Genomic DNA, 15,436 nt, shown 5'->3' with positions numbered 1-15,436 from the left:
AAGGATTGAAAGCAGGGACTCAAACAGGTATTTGTACACTAATGTTCATATTGTCATTATTCACAATGGCCAAAAGATAGGTAACCCAAGTGTCCATCAACTGATGAATGAATTTAAAAATGGGGTATATACATATAATTGAATATTATTCAGCCATAGAAAGAAATGAAGTTTTGATGCATGTAACGATATGGATGAACCTTGAAGAACTCATATTGAGTGAAATAAACTAAGATATAAGGCAAATATTGTACAATCTCACTGACATGAACTGATTAGAATAATCAAATTTATAGAGTCATAAAGTAGAATACAGGTTACCAGGGGCAGAGGTGAAGGTAGGGAATTGAGAATTAATATTAGGGAAATGTTTTGGTAATGGATGGTGGTGATGGTTGCACAACATCGAGAATGCAAAAAAAATTATATATTTGAATGTGTTTGAAAGGGGAAACTTTAGATTGTATGTTACTAGAATAATGTTTTTTAAGGGATGGATGAACAGAAAGAAAAAATGGTAAAGCAGATGTAGCAAAATCTGAACATTCAGGGAATCTGACTGAAGGGTTTACGGCAGTTCTAGTAATTTTCTGTAAGTTTGAAATTATTTCAAGGGTGTAAAATAAAATTTAAATAAATAACTAAAAACAATGATTTGGCTTCCTTAAGCTCAGGGTTACTCTCTTTTAATGAAACCCACTATATGTCCAGGTATCCATCTGGGCCCATCCACCTATCTCTTGTGGGAATTGGAGTCAAGGGAAACTGATGCAAATGTGGCAATACTCATGCTTCTTGCTGTGCTGTCAATAATAAAGTCTTCTCTCTGTGGCCTGGGAGTCTTGCATCTTCTGTCAGCATCCATGAAAATATGATTGGCCAATCTAACTTGTAGGGTAAAACCTCAGACCTTCACAATTCTTGATGGTGTTGGTAATGTGAATGGGGAAGAGAAAGGATGAGGACCTCAGGGATAGATTAATAGAAATTGAGAGAAGCTCTTAGGAATTGGTAGTAAGCCAAATTATATAGTCTCTGAAAAAGAGTTGAAGGCCAAATCATATGGTCCTCTGCTTTATTGCCTGTTAATGAGGAGGAATTGAGGAAGTAGTTGCAGGCCATGTTGAAGTAGGTTCAAAAACAGCTGTCCAAATAGGTCCATGGTTGTTACTAATTCTCTAGGCAGAGGCACTTCCTCACTAATCTAACAGCCTCAAGTTGGCTCCATTATAGTGACTAGTATTCATGTTTGTCCTAGGGAGATAGTAGATTCTAGCCCCTAGCAAACAACTGTTACAAAAAACATAAGGATAATGACCAGTTTGTGAGTACTCTCCTTGCCAAGTCTCCATGCATTGGCCCATACAGGCTCAAGTGGGGATATAATGAGTCTCTAAATTTTACAAAAAAGTTATTGTCTCTGTTGCATGACTCTTCCAGATTGAAAGTCACAGTATGAGGTGGGAATGATTGGGGAAAAGGTGAGGTTATAGCTCCTAGAATGGAACACACTGATTTTGTGACTATGGAGGGAGAATAACCTAGTACCTGGGGAAATAATACTTTAGAACTAAGTAAGTATGGAGGAACAAAGTCCTTAAGGGTTTTTGTCTTTCAGAATCATCCCTGGAGCCTTCCTTATGAAGGAAAACTTCCCTGCATGACTCTCCAAAACTGTTGCAAGTACCCTAAATTTAACTCACAGCTGGGTCAGCGTCCCCAATCCAATGTCTCTGACCATTGATTCCCATTTCCCTATCAAGTAGTCTTTCAGAAACAGTAGAAAATGGCCCCAATTCCTACACCTCCCACACAAAACACCTGTCAACTACTTCTGGATGTTTTCCTCATGCCCCTTTTTATAACCATTGCTTGGTCATTCCTTGGGATAGATAAATGGCACCCAGCCTGACAGGTTTGGTTGACTGCCCTCAAGCAGTTTCTCCATAAACAAGGACTAAACTGGATTACTCAAATATACAAAAGGGCTTAGAATGATAAGACTCAACAATTATCCCGCAAATGATGTTGCTGGCCCTATCAACCTGTGCCCCTTGTATGGTGTAGGTCCCATTTGGGGAGTTCCAACAATCGTGAACAATACTTTCTTTCCAGGGATACCATGTTTATGCCTAAGACTGTATTTCCTGCATAGAATCCAGGCATTATCTTGACTTGCTCAGTAGATCACGTAGTCCTCAGATAATTGTGGAGATGCCCCCAAAATGAAATGTCTTTGATTACCTGGTGTGTCGGCTTGAAAATATTATGTGTCCCAGAAAAGCCATGTTTTAACACTGATTCAATCTTAAGGGAACAGCAGTTTCTTTTAATCCTGATTCAACACTGTAGGCAGAAACTTTTGATTAGATTATTTCCACAGAGATGTGGCATGCCCAATTGTGGGTGTGACCTTTAACTAGGTAGATATGTGACTCCACCTATTCCAGGTGGATCTTGATTAGTTTACTGAAATCCTTTAAAAGAGGAAACATTTTGGAGAGAGTTCGAAATGACAGAAGCCTCAGAGCTCACAGAGAGAACAGATGTAGACGTTTAGAGAACAGTTGCTTCAGAGAATAGAGACATGGATGCTTGGAGAAGCTTGGAGCCCAGCAGACATCACCATGAAACGTTAAGCAAGTCAGAACCTGGAAAAAGCCAAGAGAAGCCAAAGGATAAAAACCAGCCCCAGAGAAGTAGAGTGTGGAACCCCCACAGGAACAGGGGCTGAAAGCAATGGAGCCTGGGAGAAAGGGACCAGCAGACACCAGCCATGTGACTTCCCAGCTGACAGAGGTGTTCCAGACCCATCAGCCTTTCTTGAATGAAGGTAACCTCTTGTTGGTGCCTTAATTTGGAAACTTTCACTTCCTAAGCTGTAAACTTGTAACTTATTTAAATTCCCCCTTTTAAAAAGCTGTTCCAAATGTTAAAATACATTTAGTTTGAAATGCTAGTGATCAATGAAAGCGAGGGGTAAGGGGCATGGTATGTATAATCTTCTTTTTTCTGTTTTCATTTTATTTCTTTTTCTGTTGTCTTTTTATTTCTTTTTCTGAATTGATGCCAATGTTCTAAGAAATAATGAATATGCAACTATGTGCTGATATTGTGAATTACTGATTATATATGTAGAACAGAATGATCATGTGTTAATGTTTTAGTTCGTTTGTTGTTAAATTTTTTTAAATTAATAAATAAATCAATTAAAAATAATAATAATAAAGCTGTTCCAGTTCTGGTATATCGTATTCTTGCAGCTTCCAAACTAACACACCTGGAGCGCTTCCCAGAGGGATAACTGACTCATATTTATGCACACTCTGCATCCAGTTATTGCTAAAATGGAAGTCATCCAGTTAGCAAAGATGGTAGAAAATTTGTCTTTTGCTTTCATTGAGGTGATCAGGGACACCATCTTGGCCCTGGAAGACATTCAGGTTAGTTTCAACGTTATTGGCTATGGACGTTACAGAAAATAGAATTTCTTTAACCTTCCTTTTATGGGCCAAGGCAGAGTCTGTACAAATGTTAATACATCCTGTGGTACCTACATGAATATTTTGATCCAAATACTGAAACTTAAAGAGAAACCTCCCAACTTTCTAAGGTAGACCCTCGTGGTTTAAGGGATTTGTTCAAAGGAACATGGTTGAGGTCAACACTGCAGGGTGGCCACATCCTGCAGATTAGATTCCTGTTGATAATAGCCTTAGTTAAATGCTATACAGGACAAAGATAACAGATGTGCTCCAGACTATTAGCTAACTAGAGTGGTCTATGGAAAATTCACCAGAAGCCAAGACAGTATAAAAAGGAATAGTCGGTGTTGTTGGGAAGATAATTCTCATGGGTTTCTTGCATTTCTGCATGTATTGCCAGCCCGAGGCACTGACTGCCTTTGTTCTCAATTCTCTTTACAAGGATGTTTATGTAACAAACAGTGTTGGAAGACAGAGATAGTGTCTCCCTCCAGAACAAAGGCCAGGTAAAAAAAACATTTGTTTTAATAAAATCTTTATTTTAGAATAGTTGAGATTTACAGAGATGTTGTAGAGATAGTACAGGGGATTCCCACGTACACTACATCCAGTTTCCACTATTATTAACATTGTACATTAGTATTCTGTCCAGTATAAAAGATTCAGCTTCCCTAAGTCAAGATTTTTCTCCTGTAACATAATCCACTGTATGTCCAGGCATCCAACTGGATCCATCCACATCACTCCTGTGGGACATGGAGGCAAGGGGAATGGATGTAAATAGGGTAAAGCTCATTTGCTGTTTGCTGTCCTCTGTCTCTGATCCAGGAGTTTTATGTCTTCTACCAGGATCTATTAACTGTGGCAGGCTAATTTGCTAGCTGATAAGATAAATTAATTCTTGGCAATTCCCCAAGCTCTTACTTGATAAATACATATTGAACTGAACTGAAATGAGCTAATAATCCATTTTAATAACTGTAGAATTTGGGGTCAGAGATCAGGCTGGTCTCTGTGTAGAACTTGGTCATACCTCAAGATACAATCAGATTTTGCCTGTTAGTTGATGGAGAATGGAACACACTACACAGGCATGGAGAAAAGCAGTCATTGTTGGGGGTAGGGGTAAAAGAGAGGTGCAATACTGGGGGAGCTGGGAAGAGAAGAACAATCTGCAACGTATGAGATAACTCTAGACCAGTTAGTAAAATCTCATCTGGAGAATGCAGGAACAGACCTCAGGTGTACCACCATGAGGTCAGTATGGGTTCATATGATGGTGCAAAAGGAGGATTGCAATATGCAGTAAGTCATGTCAGGACAGCATAGTGACAGGAGGCTCAGGCAGGCATTCAGGAAGGTCCATGAGCTGTTGGCCTGGAGTTTAGTGCTAGGATTCAAGTCCTGAACTGTTCAGCAAAAGGCATTCAGGGTGTGGGACTGGGATTCTTGAGTAGGGGTTCTCAAACAGGAAGGGGATGTGCTATGAAAAGGAAAAATAATACAATTTTATTTTAGTTGACATTGTGTTTAATACAAATTAGAGAAATTAACACCTGAGAATATATTCTCTGATTATCTAGCGGGTCATGTTATTTTTATGAATGGAGGGAGGGTTTTAGAGTACTAAAATAGAAGGATTGGGTATTAGGCTGGGGCTGAGATGCAAGGCATAAGGTGGGCCCAGAAATGCCATTTTTCAACATGGATAAATCTCAGTTTTTTCATCTGCAACTCCCCCCTCATCTTTCCTCCCCCAGCCATGTGCTGATTAGCAGGATTAAATGCAATAATATGTATAATATAATGCATTTAAGCAAGCATCTGGCACCCTGTGACTGCCCTAAAACGCTAGGAATAATTATCATTATCATTTTTATTATCATTGTTACAAATAGAACTGGAATTCAAGGAAGGCAACTGAGTCTCGGAAAGGCAGTAGCCAAGTGACCAGAACAGAGATTCCAGGTCAGTTAAGCATGGGGGTAATGATCATGAATCTCTTCATGGTGGGCTAGGGCCCTTCCATCTCTGCTTTTCAAGGGTTGGTCCTGGAGATTGGAGCAGAGCCCTGAGCCTCCAGGAAAAAGCTGCTGCAGAGGCTCCACACAGGCCACATCTAAAGAGCTATGTGAATTGTTCACAATCTATTTCCTATTAAAAGTTAAAGGATCGTTAAACCCCTATATTGCACTAAAACAATCCCTGTTTTACTTACGATTTACTTACAGAGTATCTAGTTACAGCTAGTCTGTATAAAAGCTCATGAGATGATCTTTCAAAGTTAAAAAATAATCCCACAACATTAAATTTATACAAAATGCACCGTTGCAAACAAACAAACAAAAAAACATTTCTTGGCTCCACTACTTAATGTCTATATGATCCTGGGAAAATGTCAAGTTCTGAACCTTTTAAACAGGATTAATATTAAAATTTCATAAATTTTAAGGCTTGGGTGCAGGAGTATATTGAGATAATAGAAGTAAGAGTGCTTTGAAATCATAACTGCTACATAATTATGATTACTATATATATTCTCCAACTAGGCTTTACAGAGATCCAGTCCAAAATAGTGTCATTTCCAATGCCAGTGAACTCACTGAGAAAATGAAATATATTACACATGCCTATCCAGCAAAAAGAATGACTACAGGAAGTAAAGGGTGAATTAAGAAAGGAAGATAAACATTAGTGGAATATAAATGAAAATTTGGTTACATGAAAGCAAACATGTATTAACTTTTTAGTTGGAATTTAGGCTTTTTGCCCCTTCACTTTAGATATTAAATAATCCCTGTGGCAAACCTAATTTATCTTTCAATAAATGTAAATTTTGTAATGAAGGATGAACCAAAAATCTATCTCTACATCTGTAAGTTTGCAAAGGACAGACAATTACAGATAAATCTGGGGGGAAAGTGAGATTAAAAACAAATGTTTCCATTCATTTATCAAAAAGCAATCTGATAATGTTACAAGTGAATGTATTTTAAAATAAAACAGATACCTTCAAACTTGGAAACACTGTTTAATTGTTAAGATATAGTTCACCTTTCCCTCAACAGTCAACAACTTTAGGCCCTGCAGGGAAAAGTTGCATAATATCCCTTTGTGATAGTTAGGTTCCGGTGTCAACTTGGCCAGGTGATGATGCCCGGTTGTCTGGTCAGGCAAACACTGGCCTGACCATCGCTGCAAGTATGTTGTATGACTGGTTGATAAAGCCTGGTGTATTAAGTCATCAGTCAATTGATTGCATCTGTGGCTGATTACATCTGTTATCAACTAAGGCACATCGCCCGCCAATGAGATAATCCAATCAGTTGGAGTTGGGGATTTTTGCTTTTTTTTTTTTCCCAGGAAGAAGAAACTTTTTCACTGCTTCTGCAGCCAGTAAACCTCTCCTGTGGAGTTCATCCAGACCCTCCATTACAGCTGCCAGCTTCACAGCCTGCCTTGTGGATTTGGGACTCTGCCTTTCCAATGCTTGCATGAGACACCTTTATAAATCTCATATTTACAGATATCTCCTGTTGGTTCTGTTTCTCTATAGAACCCTGACTAATATACCTTTGCACATATGGTGTTGGATGAGAACTCTAAAACACTGTTTTGTGGATCCTAGCAACCACTTCACAAATATCATAAAATAGATAGCTACAGCTTTAATTTGATGAGTCATTAAATGATTATTTTTTCTTTTAGTTTTGGACTTACACCTACCAACTCCCATCACACCCTTACACCAACATGGACAAGAACCACCTGGATTTCTAGTTAAAATGCAAATACCTGGGGCCCATGAAACACATTGAATCAGAATTTGAGTGACTGTAGCTGGGCATCTGAATTTTAAGGACCTCATTAAATTTGATAATCATTGCCCTAGAACTTGCTGAACAAGTCTACTTTTGGATCTCTGTAGCATGCATTTAGCATTTAGGCTGTATTACTATGTATTCATTCACCCAATAAATTTTGGGGGGTGCCTGCTATGGGTCCAACACTATACTAAAAGCCTCGTTGTCATTTTTTTTATGTGTCTGTCACCAATTAGATTAAAAGCTCCTTTCAGACAGGGATTGTAAGTAAACATGTCTTTGTAGTTCTAGAGACTAATAATGTATCCTCCATATGAGTTATCCACCCAAAGTCCATTCTCTGCTTCCTTTTAACAGAATCCCAGTTTTGTCCAGGAACTCATATTTCTCCATTTAGCCAAGTACTTCAGAGGAAACTGTCAGAAGTGGATCTGGTTTATATAATGGTAAGGCCATTTACCTTGTCAATGGTATTTGCATGTGATCTTATTCTGGCCAGGCAGCATTAGGGGAAGTCTGTTTGGAAGTGTCTGTAAATTGTTCCCTCACTCCTAGAAAAGAGCTACAGGAAAGAGGTGGCTTCTCTTCTTCATACTCCTGTTATGCTAGCTAGAACTGCTAGATATTCATAGTTCTGTTATGATATCTAGTACTGCTGCCCCTGTCTGCATCTTCCTGAGGATGAGATATCCATGGGGAGTGGCAGAGAGGAGAAATGGGGAAAAACCTGAGTCCTTAATTACCTTGTTGAGCCACTAACCAACCAACTGCAAAGTCTGCTCTACCTCAGAACTTCCAAATTATTGTTCACGTCAGTTTGAATCTGTGTTTCAGTTATTTGTATGTACTCAATCACCATCAAGATGATGTTGATAGTGACACACAAAAAAAAGAATATAATTGCCATCTTCAAAGATGATTGAGATTTTTTTAAGAATTTGTAAATAAAAAATATCAACGTAAGACCCACAGTCTTTACACCACAGAACTACCCTCTTTCTCCTAAGCTGCTATAATCTTCTTATGCGCCATTCAGAAGCATGGAGGATAGGAGAAGATGAGTGGCCCTAAGGATGCCTGGTGACCACTGTGGAAGACAGTATGCCAATTACTCAGAAAGTTAAGTGTAGAATTACCATATGACTCAGGAATTCCTCTTCTAGGTATATACAAAATAATTGAGAGAAGGGACTTGAACAGACATTTGCACACCAGTGTTCACAGTGGCACTATTCACAATTGCCAAAGGCTGAAAGCAACACAAGTGTTCACTAAGAGATGAGTGGATAAACAAAACATGATGTATATATACAATGGAATGTTATTCAGCCAGAGAAATGAATGATGTTCTGATGCATGCTACAACATGGGTGACCCTTGAGGTGAGAATAAGCCAGACACAAAAGGACAGATACTGTTTGATCTCACTTATAAGAATAAGCAGAATAAGCATATTAATGAAATCAGAAACTAGAATACAAGTTACCAGGGCCAAGTGGGAGACAGGAATGGGGAGTTAATATTTAATTGGAATGGAGTTCCTGTTCGGGGTGATGAAAAAGTTTTGCCAATGGAAAATGGGGGTGGAGGCATAACTTGGTATCTGTAATTAACACCACTGAATTGCATGTTTGAAAAGGGGAAAAAAGGGAAATTTTAGGTTGTATATAAATTACGACATGTATATAAATTACACACACAAATGCATAAAACTGTACAGCCCAATGTAAACAGTATGCTCCAGTTATTAACATGATTATAATAATATTCTTTCATGAATTGTTACAAAGGTAAAATACCAACACAAAATGTTAATAACAGGGAAAACTGTTGGTGTGAGAGGGCATTTAAAGGAACGCTTTGCTTTCTGCATGATGTTTCTTTAAATATACAACTGCTCTAATTTAAAAAAAACAAACATTGTCCACAAAAGTCATATGTTATATGATGCCATTTAGATGAAATGCCCATTATAGGCAAATAGAAAATAGATTAGTATCTTCCAGGGGCTCTGGGGAAAGAGGATAAGGGAGTGTCTGCTAAATGAGTACAGGGTTTCCTTTCAACTGTAATGAAAATATTTGGAAACTAAATAGTGGTGATGGTTACAAAACATTGTGAATGTACTAAATGCCACTGAATTTCACACTTTAAAAAATGATTAAAATGGTAAATTTTATGATACTTGTATTTGACACACACAATTTAATGTGTCCAAAGTCAGAACTACCAATTTCTATCCAAAAATCTTCCTCTCTTTCTGGAAACCATATTGTAATCCTTTCAAGGTTAAGACTTTGAGCTCCTCTTTGATATCTCCATCTTCCTCAAAATTTTCACTGGCTCCAAGTCCTGCCAGGTCCTCTTTCACACACAAGGGGTGTCTCCCATAACACCCCTTCCTTTCTGTTCTAACAGCTATCCTGGTTCAGCCTCTGACTTTATCCCTTCAAACCTGAAATAGTTTTGAGGTTTATTACTTCAGACCACTGCAATAGTCTCTAAAATTTATCTTTCTTCATAGCTCCCCACTCTCCATCCTTCTGATATATTCCAGAACAGCTCTTCATTCAGAAACTGCTGATGAATTAGCAGGGCCTTTTAATTATATCCAAACTCCCTGGCCTAGCAAGTCTCCCAAATCAGAACCTGTATTAGTCAGGGTTCTCTAGGGAAACAGAGCCAACAAGAGATATCTATAAATAATATGAGATTTTTAAAAAGTGTCTTATGCAACTGTGGGGATACATGAATCCAGATTCCACAGAGCAGGCTGCAAGCAGTCAACTGCAATGAAGGTCTTTGATGAATTCCCCAAGAGATCCTTGCTGGCTATAGTAGAGACGAAAGTTCTTTCTTCTGACTGCAGAAGTCATCACCTCTCCCTGAAAGCCTTCAACTAATTGGATTAAATGTCTGTCTTTACAGAAGACACTCCCTTTAATTGATAGTAGATATAATCAATCAAACATGCAGTCAGCTGATTGATGAATTAAGTCTATGAAATATCCTCACAGTAAAAGATAGGCTAGTGCTTGCTTGACCAGACAACTGGGCACCATCACCTGGCCAAGCTGACATGTGAACCTAACATATGTTAGGCCCTAAGGTATTTTTTCAGGCACAGCTCCAAATATGCTTCTGTTTTAGTTTCCTGGCTACTAAAGCAAATATCGTACAATGGATTGGCTTACACCACAGGAATTTATTGGCTCATGGTTTTGAGGTTAGGAGAAGTCCAAAATAAAGGTGTCATCAAGGCTCTCAGAAGACTGAAGCTCTGGGGCTTGGCTTTCCTGTCATATGGCAATGTAGATGGTGGCCTCTTCTGGCTTCTTGGTTCTCCAGCTTCTGGCTGTTCCCTGTGTCTTTCTGCCTCTCTGTGGCCTTCAGTGATAGAATTAAGAACCATCGTGATTCAATTGGGCCACACCTTAACTGAAGTAACCTCATCAAAAGTCCTATTTGCAAGGGTTCACACCCACAGAAATAGGGTAAATTTAAGAACATATTTGGGGGGGTACATAGCTTTGAGCCACCACTGCCTCTAGACAATCTCTTTGGTACAGTTAAGTTGGTTTATTCTTAATGATTCAAATACACTTTAGAGTATCTTTCCTTCAGCCTTGGGTTATATTAGACTGTTATTTGCCTCCATCTATCTCTAGCTACCAAAACTGAACCTATTTTCCAAAGCCCAACTCAAAATCTGAAATTTTCCTGGTCACATTATATAGAAGTTATTCGTAAAAGTAATAATGATGATTAAAAGCAATAGCTACCATTCACTGAATGTTTACTCTGTGCCAGCCAGTATAAAATCCCATTCTGTAAAAATGAACTATTGTAAAAAGTCAATGAGCCAATGCACGTTAGCCCAGGCCCTGGGATATTTGAAAGATACCCAATAAAAATTGTCGAAATTGTCACTAATTATGCCATTGGAATGTCACAATGAGGTTTTACTAGCAGTCAAATGCTATGTTTAGGCCAGACAGAATGAATACCGAGGAACTGGCTAAGATACATCTTTGGATTTGGGAAAGGAGGAGCCGAATTCTAATTCCTCAAGGAATCCTCTGGCAAAACTCTGAGCCCTAGGCAAATAAAAATGTCTTTGTTATACATTACATATATTGGCTAGTGACATTCTTTACATTTCTGTTGTGTGTGTCTCATGTATTACTTCACTTCCTTGCTCTGGGCACCAAAATGCAGAACTCAAACAACACTAGGAAAAAAGAATTTTTCCAGTGTGACCAAAAGCACAAAATCTTGTGGGTACTAAAGAGAAAGCACTTTCCTAGTGGGCAGAGGCTCTTCTAGGTCTTTAAAGAGGCTTTTGACTTTTATCATAAATTCTCATTACCTTTAACACAAACAACAGTATTTTCCCCTTGTGCCTCATTTGTTCTTGCTGTTTCTCAAACCAAATGCAATGAATGGCTATTACATAGGAATGTTAAATATTCAGCTTTCATGTTAAATCTGTGACAATACTTCCTCACATTCCAATGCCTGAAAATGGCAATTTAAATCTCTCTTTGAAACATACTATGTATCTATTCCTCAAACCTTCTAAGATATTGCATTTAATTAAGGTTAGAATGTTATAACTTACATAATAAGAATTTGTTAATAAGTAAATATTTCACTCTATAAAAGAGGGACTAGAAGTGTCATTAGAATTCAGACCTACTAAAAAGAATCATCTAGTCCAAGGAAGCCCCAAAGTGGGGCTTTGAAAGAAAGATATGGTACCATGTATTCATGAATGACACAGAAATTAAAATTCCTGGAGGTGGAGGGTCCACCCACCCTGGTGGGGAGGTGGATTATAAACCAGCAGGGATTGCAATCTTCATTTCTGGGGAATGCAGTTACAACTTAACATGTCAATTGGAACTAAGTCCTTCCCTGGAAAGCTACAGCTCTATTTCAATATTCTTACCTAGGCAAGAAGCCTACTTAATATTTTATCCTTAAATCACCTAGAGTGCTTGTTATACAGATTCTCACCCTCATCCTGAGGCCTGGGAATCTGTATTTCTAGTAACACCCAGACAATACAGCAGATCATAGGCTGGCAGACTTTTGGGAACACTCTTCTCCCTCACTCTTGGGGCATCATCCCATAATTTACAATAACTTTGCAGAAAGATGGTTTTTGTTTGTTTTGTTTTGGTAACTGCCTTTCCTTTTTTGTAGCATGACTTTCCAGGGCACCGAAGTCCCAGGTGTGGTGCCAGCACCCAGCTCTGTCCTCAGCGGATCTTTATTTTCTCTTTCCTTCATCAAAATTCATCTGCTCTATTGTACCCTCCCTTCCTGGACCCCCTAATAGATAAAACTCGTTTGAGTATTTAAGGACAGCAGTAACTGTTATGCACATTAGCTTTTGTTTGTGATCTTCAATGCCTCAATTCTTTTTTTTCCTTCTGTAGACATCACAGAATAATGGTTTTAAGTGCATAAAATAAAAAGGAATTCAATTGTTTTGAAATAGTGTTATCAAAATATGTTCTTATGATGGACTATATAGTTAATAGTATAATCATAAAAAATGCTCTTCATGAATTATAGCAAATGTACAACACTAATGCAAGGTGTTAATAAAAGGGTGGTAAATGGGAATTCTGTATTTTATGCATGAGTTTTCTGTAAACCCATAACTTCTCTAAAGAAAAAAGAAGTTCTTAAATGTGAAATAGCAATACATGTTTCTTTTTATTAATAAGTTAAAAAACAAGATCTAGAGGCAAATCAAGCAGTTCCCTTGATCTGCATTTCCCTTCAAAGCTCCAGTCCCTTCTGTGAGCTTACCTGGCTCTGTTCACCAGTGTGTCCATGCGTGCTTACAGAAAACCTTCAATGGCTAGTCCCATGAAGGTCATTTCTGTTGCCCCACTGAGCTGAAAGATTTGGGAATAACTTTTTTTTCCAATCATGATGAGACTAAATCATATCTGGAAATATCCAAAATAGTTGTAATATAAAATGAAAATATCTGTAATCTCAATTGCTGTATTGTCTGGGTGTTACTAGAAATACAGATTCCCAGACCTCAGGATGAGGGTGAGAATCTGTATAACAAGCACTCTAGGTGATTTAAGGATAAAATATTAAGTAGGCTTCTTGCCTAGGTAAGTCTTAGGTAGTTCTAAAGTTTATGGACAAATCCATTACTGAAATTTCAGTTAGGTGATAGTGGAAGTGAAGATATCGTATTTCCCCATCCAAGTTAATGGGACTCCTGAATTCAAGTTCCTTGAACACAGGTTTAAAAATCAGGTCTTACTTAACTTGATTAATCCTGGAAATTCCAGGCATTACAATTGGCCAGCACAGGAAATATCAGAACGTCTCAACTTACCACCTATAATCTCTTCCTACAAATGTTGTGGGTTTTTTGAGCCATATATTTCTGTTTATTTCATGCCACCTTGCCTGGCATGTAGTTATGATCAAAAAATATATTTTGAATCAAAGCCTATGCTTTGTCTGGGACATTTCTCTTCCTTGGGTGTTTGCCTGTGCATGTGTCACCCTCCAGTTCCACCTATTCCAGTTATTCCCCTGGTCTTCCCATCCCCATCACTTCCTCCTTCTCAGGAACCATTACCCAGGACCTCACTGAACGAGGCCCATTTTCCCTCCCAGTATTTTACCTGTTCTATCCTCTCCCCTTCTGCTTCTCCAACTTTCCACTGCTTTTCCTTTCAAAGCTCCAGTCCCTTCTGTGAGCTTGCCTGGCTCTGTTCACCAGTGTGTCCATGCGTGCTTACAGAAAACCTTCTACGGGCTAGTCCCATGAAGGATACTATTTCTGTTGCCCCACCGATCTGAACGATTTAGCAATAATTTTGTTTTCACTCTGTGGTCACAGACATCAGTGACAGTCACTTCTGCAAAGTATTTTGCTGAAGCCTCACTGCACACCACCCTGAGGAAGTATGGCCCTGACCTGATCCTCTTCTCTACCTGAGGGCCAAGCCCCCAACACACACCCACAAAAAGACATGCACTTACTATCTTTGAGAGGAAGAGGTTATTTTCCATGTTTTTCAGATGGGAAAACTTATAGGTAGATATGAGAGGTTTTCAATAATATGTCGAAAGTCAAACAGGTAGTCAATCATGGTTCCAGGGCTTTAACCAAAATTCTCCACCACTCAGATTCTCAAATAGATGTTGAGAAAGGGTAGTTAATATTTTCAAACTTCAATTCTGTGTGAGACCAAAGGGAGAGATGTTTATTTGGTGCAAAATTTATATTTTTGGGTAGCACATTATCTAATTTAACTTGTATGGTCAGTTTACTTGAACACCATAATTACATGGAATCTTGAATAGATCATGAGATCTTGTTGGTTTGTACAGGTTAGTGTGACGCCCCAGTATACCCCAGAGTAATGTGGGCAGAGAATAAAAGAGTATTTGCAAAGTCCCCTGTGGGGACTTGGGAGAGAGGAGGAAATGTTAGGCTTCCACATGTGGGGAATTCCTGATATTCTAGCAAGTAGTGAGGACAACCAATTCAATAGTCTGAGCCCTCAATCTTGGGACTCGCCCCTATGAAACTTATTCCTGCAAAGGAGAAGCTAAGCCTACTTATAATTATGCCTAGGAGTCACCCACTGAGAACCTCTTTTGTTGTTCTCTCTCTAGGTCAATTCGGCAGGTGAACTCAACATGATTCCCAGGATTGTATATCTCCCAGGCAACATGGGACTTGACTCCCAGAGACCTGGCATCATGGGATTGAGAAAGCCTTCCTGCCCAAAAGAAAGAAGGGAGAAGTGTGACAAAATAAAGTTTCAGTGGTTGAGAGATTCCAAACAGAGTTGAGAGGTTATCCTGGAGGTTATTCTTATACATTATATAGATATCCTTTTTAGTTTATGGTGTAATGGCTAGAGGAAAGTAACTGAAACTGTTGAACTGTAATCCAGTAGCCTTGATTCTTGAAGATGATTGTATAACTATATAGCTTTTAAAATGTGACTGTGTGACTATGAAAACCTCGTATCTGATGCTCCAGTTATCCAAGGTATGGACAGATGAGTAAAAAAGAAAAAGAAAAGGATAAAAAATAAATAAATAATAGGGGGAGATAAAGGGTAAAAA

At 38.6% G+C, this 15,436-nt stretch overlaps 1 long non-coding RNA gene across 1 annotated transcript in view; it reads left to right on the top strand.

The window, feature by feature from the left end:
• The window catches only part of LOC143686422 (uncharacterized), a 30,633-nt gene extending 15,505 nt beyond the window's left edge, over positions 1–15,128 (top strand). Inside the window, exons 2-3 of the long non-coding RNA XR_013177131.1 lie at positions 7,667–7,755; positions 14,978–15,128. This is a non-coding gene — a long non-coding RNA (uncharacterized LOC143686422). The remainder of the gene's footprint in view (positions 1–7,666; positions 7,756–14,977) is intronic.
• Positions 15,129–15,436: the final 308 nt, after the last annotated feature.

The sequence above is a fragment of the Tamandua tetradactyla genome, chromosome 6 (assembly GCF_023851605.1).
Source record: "Tamandua tetradactyla isolate mTamTet1 chromosome 6, mTamTet1.pri, whole genome shotgun sequence".
NCBI lineage: Eukaryota > Metazoa > Chordata > Mammalia > Pilosa > Myrmecophagidae > Tamandua > Tamandua tetradactyla.
The sequence above is the reverse complement of the archived record's forward strand: the minus strand, read 5'-3'. Positions and strand labels throughout refer to the sequence as shown.